Genomic DNA, 9,419 nt, shown 5'->3' on the forward strand with positions numbered 1-9,419 from the left:
GGCTCAATAAAAGCATCTAGCTGAACCCGTACAAGTCCGATACTCCACCACTTGTGAGGGGTACGTAAATGCTATTTCTCCATAACAGCAACAAAAAAAAGAACACCGGTTTCCATGATCTAGTATTCAAATTCTGACAAAAGTAACTTCCTTTACTACTACTTGAACGCTGGAACTCTCAACTTCCAAATCAGCTGATTTGGGAAGACGCATTCACCACTAGAGCATTCCATCCCGGTGGATTGATTATATGGTGACTAACATATGAGTAATGATTATAGTGTTGTATATAGATATGGCTGCATTGTGAATCGGCATTGATATATGGGACATGACTCAGCAGAATCATGACAAACACCACATTTGTTTATTCTTCACTCAAAAAGCTAACTGAATAGAGTACAGTTAGATATGCACTTTTCCATCATCTCTGTTCTACTCTACCTATTACCCACAACTTATCTATTACATCTAAATCCTCAGATATTCATTTAAATATTTGTCAACATTTACAAGTTTTGTTTAATGAAGTAACATCAAATTTAATGGCATCTAGGCATAGACTGATACAGAGTGAGTAGTAAGCTGTTGACAATGTCAAAATATACAACAGCATACATGACATCAAGCAACCTTTTGCCACCCAGCTGATTTGTACATTAAGTAATTTACGAATTTCAGATTAATTCCCACAGGAAATTTAAATTACTGAAAACTCAAAAATTTTAATTTATTATTGTACCCTTATCTTGTAATAATTATTATAAATTTACTAAACTGATGTTTATATAATAATTTGTACATATTTTAATACTTTAATTGTAAACATTACAAACTTATTAGTTTGTAATGTTTATATTATATAAGTATGTATTATATAAGTAAGTTGTAGTGTTTATATTATATAACTTATATTATTATATAAGTTGCAGAATTTGCTCATTCATTACAAGTTCACTGGAAAATAATCAATTGTAAAGCCAGTAAAGAAAACATAAATCTTGTTTTTCAATAGAGAAATAGGGATTTACCAGTTGCTTCTTTACCATAGTTATAAACTGAATAAACCAAAGGCAGATAATATTTATTTTCTTCATTATTTTTATTTGAGAATTAAAAATATTAATTCTGAACAGGATGTCATCACACACTACTTTGCATTACCATTAATAATAACTGTTGATTAATTCTTTATCACAAAAAAATAAATAATTAAATTAATAAACTATTAACAACACAGAATGTTAATAGAAATTAATGCAAATAGAAAATTAATCACAAAATATGACAAACTATTCATATAAATCATGTTAATCCATGCGTCACTTTTTTTTCCTGGGTGAAAAACACTTACATGTTATCATTGCTCAGACAGGATATATTTCTTGTAATAAACAAAGATATATCACATAATATATCTCAAAGTAATACAATACATTCTGCTCTAATGCAATTGTTATGTACAGCTGAAACTCACTACAGTAATTCAGATACTAGAATGTAAATGGACGGCCCTAAGAAACCATAAAACATAACATTAATTATCCCCTAAAATGATTCGCACATTAGCCCCTAGGATAATTTTCAATGCAATGTTGCAAAACATACAATCCACAAGGATGTGGTACACTGTTAATTGGCAGTCACAGCGAGCACAATGGGATGCATATGTTTGTGTCATCAGATGTTCATAAGCAAGCCTAATGTTCCCTATTCACAAATAGCAGATAATAACCTCCTCTTGATAGTTATTTCTGCATGAAAAGAAATAACTAGCTTGTCATCATGAACTACCCTCTTCAGGAAACAGACAAGACTGCTAGTTTGAGTTTTTATGAAATCACAAAAAACTCTCACATATGTATCTCAAAATTAAATTAGCAATCTATATATATAAAAATGAATTTTTATTTGTTTGTCCCGTATGCATTACTATGCCATTCATCCAACTATGATGAAACTTTGGTGAGTTGTTGTGTGCACGCTCGTGAAGGTTTTTGAATTAGTGTGAACCCGTTGGGTGACGCTGGGGGTTGAGATATTTCAAAAAATTGTATTTATGGACCGATTTGGCTCATATTCAGAATATATATTAATTACGTGAAAAGAAAAGGTTTTGCAAAAACTATACCCACTACATGGTGCAGGTGTTGAGATATTTACTAAACAAACAAATATACAGACTTTATTCTTCTACATATATAAAAGGCGCTATACATATTATTATTCTTCTGCATGTATATGTGTGTCCGCTGTAGACTGAAAAACTACAGGACTGATTTACGCATGGGTTTCTGCAAAATGGTCCGCACTGTCCAAGAAGGTTTAAAGCTATTAAAGTCCTCGATCTGATCAGTAGAAAGAAAGTTAAGAGTATTTTGAGCCTACTACTGTGTTTAGAGAGTACTTTGAATTAAGTCTGATAGGTAGTGTTGTTTTGACAACTGGATTTATTTACATTTTGACTTTTATAAAGTGAAAGGTTAAATTTTGTGAACTTCTGCAATGCTCAGTTTTTAAATGTTTTATCAAACGTTCAATTACTATACTCAAAGTATAGCAATAGCAAAGCACTGCCGGGTCTGCTAGTATTACATAATTGCGTTAAAAAGAGAGCTAAACCTATGTATAAATTAATCTTAAATGTTTGATAAACAAAAAATTCATTAGCTTGCATAATTTATTTCCCATTCATATTGCTTACGTACTATGTGGGCTGGATGTCCCTTCACAATGTAGTAAATCCTGCTTAATTGGGCTCTACTGTTGCCAATTCTCATCACTGATATCACTCACTGCTGCTAGAAAAGGTGGGAAAGGATAAGCAATGGTGGAGATCGTCCAGTGTGTTCATTCGTAGTGGGATGATCTTAGTTGTAGTCGAGTGTGGAACAATGGTGAATACAAGTGCGTTCACTGCCGAAGAGTGTTTGTTAGCTTATGTGTGGGTCTACAAACATCTACACACAGGTAAAACATTGGAGAACAATATGAATGACTTCTTGGTGTCTTTTAGGAAATCATCACCGCCATGGCAAATGATACTGACACAAGAGAAGAAGGTTTTTGCAACGGGAACTGTTCATCAGCGCCATGCATTGGGAGGCTGAGCAGTCGAACTAAGATATATGCTGCTATGCAGGCATCAATTCAACAATCACCGACGAAATCAACACCCAAATGTTCTGAAGAGTTAGGCATTCCAGAATCGAAAATTCAAAACCATACGCGGTAAAGTAAAATGTTTTCGTCTAAACACAGTGAATGAGTTGAGTAACAATGACCTTGATCAACGTGATTATGCATATCAGTAATTGCTTGAATGCTTTCAGAGGGCAAACGATAAAAAGAACATCATGTTCTTAGACAGGTGTATGATTTATTGAAGCTCCCATAACAAAAATGTTTTTTTTTCTGGGCAAAAGAAAATCCTCACTTTTTTGAGGAATCGAACACATGTGGTGATCTGTGCCGGGATAACAGCAGAACAGCTCCTTGGTCAATATTTTTTCAATTGTACAGTTAATTAACAGTTATTTGAGAATGATAGATGAGTAGTTCTTCCAGAATTAACGGCAAAAGAGATCGCTGACATTATAACGTTTTAGCAAAATGGTAAATGTACAAAAGAATAAGAGAACATTTTATTAATATGATAAAATAAAGCAAACTGTATTAGGATCAGAGGCACAGAAGGAAAACAACAAACAGGAAAAGAATAAACACCCAACATAAAGAAGGAATAAACTATCTGATAAGCTGTAAAAAAGGAAAGAGAAACTTAACAAACTTTATTTTAGTATTTGACACAACACTAAAAGAGTATTTAAAAAAAGCTCAAAAAGGAAGTATGGAGAGATAACCATCAGAATCATATTGTATAGGCAAAGCAAGACTGAATAGGCTATACAATTAGTATGTGTAATAACATACAGTGAACAACACAATTGTGCTAAATTTTGAAAAAGTATGACTGTTACCACATTAAAGAAGGCACCAATAAATAAATAGAAGAATATTTTACTCAGTCATTCTAATAGTACAGCAAAAGAAGCTCCCTCTTGGAATCCTATTCAAAAGAATAAGAATAAAGGTTTAATCCCCCCAACTTATAACCATAAGCAATACAGAAAAGTTCAACTTTCACACTGAATACCATGTGAAAATTTCTTAGTACTATCTACCAGACAGCTACAGCCTATGAAATTAGCTGAAAAACCATACCTGGCTTGCCTAGTTTTTAGCAGGTTTGTGACAGGCATTTTAACAATCAAGGTTTGCTCTTTTCAAAGTTAATCAAAACTTTGATTAAAGATAATTTGATGCTGGATATCTTGCTGATATCTGGCATCCATATATAAAATGTAGAATAGTTACATTGTTATGCTAAATTACCAATAAAAATCCTTGGTACTGCCAAACAACTAATGGAGATCTAAATCCGAAAATTATCAGAACTATATCAATTTATATTCACTTATGGTTAGTACAGATAAAAATTATAAGTTGCCCATTAAGTCCATTAATTATCTAGAGAATGGAATGAGTAATCTATTACATTGCACTTATACATCTCAAGAAGACATTTGATAATTGAAATGGAATAATTTAAGATGTTAAGGAATCTAAAGTTAAAAAAACAAATGTAGCAGAGAAAGATGAGTAACAATCTGTATAAAAATTGGCAAGCAGTGATAGGAGTCCATAAAATAGCAAAGCAAACTCAGATGTTGAAAAGCAATAGTGGAATTTAAAGAAAAAACTGACAGGCTAATTAATGACTAATTACACAGGTCAACAACAGAAAAGTTGTTTGAAAATTAATAACCGATTCTTATAGATTTTTGTGTGCTGGTTTCAGGAAAAATGTCAAAACATTTCATCATGTACAGTTTTTTCACTAAATCAAATTTTGTAATATTCTCAAAACTGATAATATATTTTATTTATAAAACGTTGAATAAGAAATTAGATCTGTGTTAATTTTTTTGATATTTTATTATTAGTTTGGTTATGTGGAATGAATATAAATAGCATTCATAATTTTGGCCTGATACAGTAAAATGAGTGACTGACTAATAAGATGACATAATATGATTAAGAGTGACTTCATGAGTCATTTTTGTCTAACTATTGGATAAAAGATGATGACTCACTCATTCCTACTCCCCTTAACTCTACTGAAATAAAAATAAATCAGTTGCAATTAGAACATTGTGTTGAAAGGTTTTGCTAGTGTTAAACAGTTCTTTAAACCTTCTATAGTGTTTTTGTTTTCTTTCAATTTTTTGAAGTTAATTTACTTTTTCTGTTCTTGTGTTTTTTGTATTTCAAAATGGCTTCAAGGGGATGTGTTAATTCACCTAACAACTTCAATACATTTGCAGGGAGTTTGTGGTGAAGAAACAGCAAAGAAACATTAGACTTTGTTAAAAAAGTGTACTGTGCCTATTTCAGGATAAAACTTGCTGACCTAGATAAAACGTAAGCCCCTCATACAGTTTGTTAAACTTGTGTGGAAGAACTACGCAAATGGATAAAAGGTAAGGAAAGGTCTTTTCTGTTTGGCGCACCGATGATCTGGAGAAAACCACAAAATCAGTGATGATTGCTACTTTTGTTCTTGTAATGTACAAGGGTTCAATCTAAAAAATAAGAAAAAATTTTTTTCCAAATTGTTATTTACCAGTACATCCTATACCTGTACCTTCAATTCCAGAAAAACTAAAAGATATACTGAACAACTCTGAAACAGTCGCAGGATGATGACAATGATAATGACGGTTTTATTTCTGATAGTTCTGAACCACAACTTTTCCACAGCATGAACTGAATGACTTGGTCAAAAATTTAAGTCTTCCTAAAGATTCAGCACAACTTTTAGGAACTAGATTAAAAGAAAAAACTTACTGGTCCCTGGCATTTCTTTCTCATGGTACAGAAACAGAGAAAAAGTCTTTACTCCATACTTTTCTAAAGATGGAAGATTAATTTATTGCAACAATATTCCTGGTGTAATGGAGCAGTTATAAATAAAGTATGATGTGAATGAAAGGAAGCTATTTACTGACTTGTCCAAAAGAAGCCTCAAAGCTGTTATTCTTCATAATGGCATCAAATATGCTTCAGTGCCAGTAGAACACTTTGTGTATCTGAAAGAATGTGACGAGAATTTAGAATTAGTTCTGTCTAAACTGAAATACTGCAATCATGAAAGGATAGTATCTGGGGACCTAAAAGTAATTTCTATACTTCTTGGGCAGCAGGGAGAATATAACAAATGTCCCAGCTTCTTGTGTGAACGGGACAGCCGGAACAAGAAAGAACATTGGATCAGAAAAGAATGACCATATAGAGTATTATTAGAAACTGGGAGCAAAAATATAAAATACGGAAAAGTTTGGTTGATCCTACCTCCACTTCATATCAAACTGGGATTGATGAAACAATTTGTAAAGGCTCTATCTGAAGAAGGAGAGTATTTTAAATACATATGCCATAAGTTTCCACAATTGTCAGAAACCAAAGTGAAAGAAGGCGTTTTCACTGGTCCAGTTATTCATAAACTTTTTAAAGATGAAGTCTTTCAAACCAAAATAGAGAAAATTGAAAAATAGGCATGGAAAGCATTTTATAGAAGTTTTTGAAATGTGGTGCTATAGGAGAATGTTAAAATTCAGATGGGTGGATAAGGTGACAAATGAAGAGGTGCTGCAACAAGTCGATGAAGAAAGAAGTATTTGGAAAAATATAGTTAAAAGAAGAGACAGACTTATAGCCACATATTAAGGCATCCTGGAATAGTTGCTTTAATACTGGAGGGACAGGTAGAAGGAAAATACTGTGCAGGCAGGCAACATCTGGAATATGTATAACAAATTATTAGGGATGTAGGATGTAGGGGGTATATTGAAATGAAAAGACTAGCACTAGGTAGGGAATCTTGGAGAGCAGCATCAAACCAGTCAAATGAATGAAGACAAAAAAAAGAAACCTTCAATCATTAATCGATAATCAGAATACAAATGAAAAGTTATATATGCAATAAAAGTGTTATTAATAACAGGTTTTGGGCCCAGATTCTGTGTTTTTCCATATATATTCATAAAATTTTTAATTTAATGTATTGAGTTGGCTTGTATTGTAATCACAAATGTGTAAAATATTGTGAAAACTGTCAGTAGTCATACAGAATAACTTCAATAAATTAAATTTAGAATCGTATACATCATGAAATTAAATGGGACTTAAGATAGCCAATGCTGGAGTTTTAGCAAATAAAAGTTTTGTGAATATAAGCAAATTCCTAAAGAGTTTCTTTTTCAAACAGATCAAAACTTTATTTTCAAAAACCAACTTTTATTTATCTAATAGTAATAATAATAATTTTATTTTGGGCTAAGATATTAGAGCCATAAAAGTATGAAGACAGAAATGCATATTAGCTATAATACAACAGTCAAATGATCAAATTTCTACATGATGTAAGGTAATCTAATATATGTGTTAAATATAAAATTTACTAAGAAATCCCACGATAACATATGATCCTGGTTTGACAATCAAAAGAGATAAGTTTATTCAACCAAAGGAAAAATTACACTGGTCATGTTTTCCCCCAAAATGAAAATTTAGCAGGTATTGTTATAACACAAAACTGTTTTATGTTTGTCATGTTTTATCTTAAAATGGAAACTTGATTGATACTATTAAAGACAAAAGACTGTTTGTTTTTTAAATACAGTTGAATATACAGTGTGGATCAATTATTATTTAGAATTCAAATCAATAACCTTCCTGGTTTAACAAATCAGATGAATGGTGAGAATATACAGAGAATTATCTAACAGTAAACTATTAATATAATCCAGAAACGTATGCTCACAAATGCATTTCAAGTACCTTGCATCAAGTGAAACACTGGAGCGAAAAAAACCCAAGCAGATACAGAATTCTACTAGAATTACACTTCACAAACTTGTGAGGAGCATCACACAATAAAAAAGCATGGACATTTAAAAGTACTTGCTCATATCATGGTACACTAATCTGGCTCATAAATTACAGGAAAAAATGTAAAAACAATTTAAATATTTATCCATATATTTACTTTAAAAACAAATACACATTATTTATAGCATTCTTCACTGGTAGACTGATTAACAGAAATTAAACTAATTAAAACAAGATTTTTCACAATTAAAATAATACTTAGCAAAACATGGGTAATAAGAATTAGATGAGAAAGGCATAAGAGCTTTTGAAATTTGGCATTTCAGGAGAATGTTCACATGGCTTGATATCGATAACCTATAAGGTGAAACTGTTGAGATGTAAAATATTCATAAACAATGTAGTGTACATCAACACAGAATTCTTATACAACATAGTTATTTTGACATAATGAAATTAATATACTATTACTATCTATACAGACAACTTTATTTGAACTTCATTTTAAACTTCATATTTAGTTCAAATATGTTTGTTGGTTAACTCAAGTTACAAACAAATGGGCATTAACTTTTTCATTTAATAAAGTCTCGAGGAAAAGTGTAATTACAGCGCTCACACTTTTACAATATACCAATTTGAGTTATACGTGGCGTAGAATCTGCGGTAAAATTTATTACCTTAGTATAACTAAAGTAACTGTTACATCACATGGTGGTTAAATTTAACATAGATGTTTAAAATGATGTCAAAATTAGTTACTTACCGATATATATATTCTACAGTAACACATTTAACAACGAAAACATAACCGGCATTCAAATTTTTAGGTTAAATCACACGTAACAGGTAATGACAATTTTGTAAAAAAAAAAAATTGTAGTAAAATAAACTAATTCCAGCGCACAAACGATTATTTAAATTAAGTAATTACGCCTATACTTAAAACACTGGCCTTAACAGGACGAAATCCGAACTTTCCAACTAAAACATTAATAACAAACTAAGTCACCTGTTCTTTATGGTATATTCCAATACCAACGGCATTCAAGAAAATAACAGAAAATATTTTCAAAAAAGAGAGTCTCCCTATGCTTCAGTATATCTAGATTTTTAATAATGTTAAATAATTTAAATCTTTTAAAATTAAGTTTTCCATTGATTCAAAAAGAACAATGTGTAAATTAATGGTACTTATAATGTGCAAATTATACTTCCAACATATTTTCCACCATCAGCTAATCAACTGATAACTTCACTATTATCTGTCTATTATGAGTGATTGGAATCTATTGATTGGAACCGCGATTCCCGGGTTCGAATCCCGGTCAGGCATGGCATTTTTCACACACGCTACAAACCATTCATCTCATCCTCTGTGCATTAATGCTTAACTGCGAACCCGGAGGTTAAACAGTAAAAAAAAAAAAAAAAAAATCTATGTGATGGTTTCGGCGTGTGTACTG

At 31.5% G+C, this 9,419-nt stretch overlaps 1 protein-coding gene across 2 annotated transcripts in view; it reads right to left on the reverse strand.

The window, feature by feature from the left end:
• The window catches only part of Vps13B (vacuolar protein sorting 13B), a 368,739-nt gene extending 359,757 nt beyond the window's left edge, over positions 1–8,982 (reverse strand). For both annotated transcript variants that reach the window (XM_075373949.1, XM_075373942.1), the window contains exon 1: positions 8,720–8,982. The gene's annotated coding sequence lies outside the window, so the exon portion shown is untranslated. The remainder of the gene's footprint in view (positions 1–8,719) is intronic.
• Positions 8,983–9,419: the final 437 nt, after the last annotated feature.

Source organism: Lycorma delicatula, chromosome 1 (genome assembly GCF_047948215.1).
Source record: "Lycorma delicatula isolate Av1 chromosome 1, ASM4794821v1, whole genome shotgun sequence".
In the NCBI taxonomy this organism is placed as follows: domain Eukaryota; kingdom Metazoa; phylum Arthropoda; class Insecta; order Hemiptera; family Fulgoridae; genus Lycorma; species Lycorma delicatula.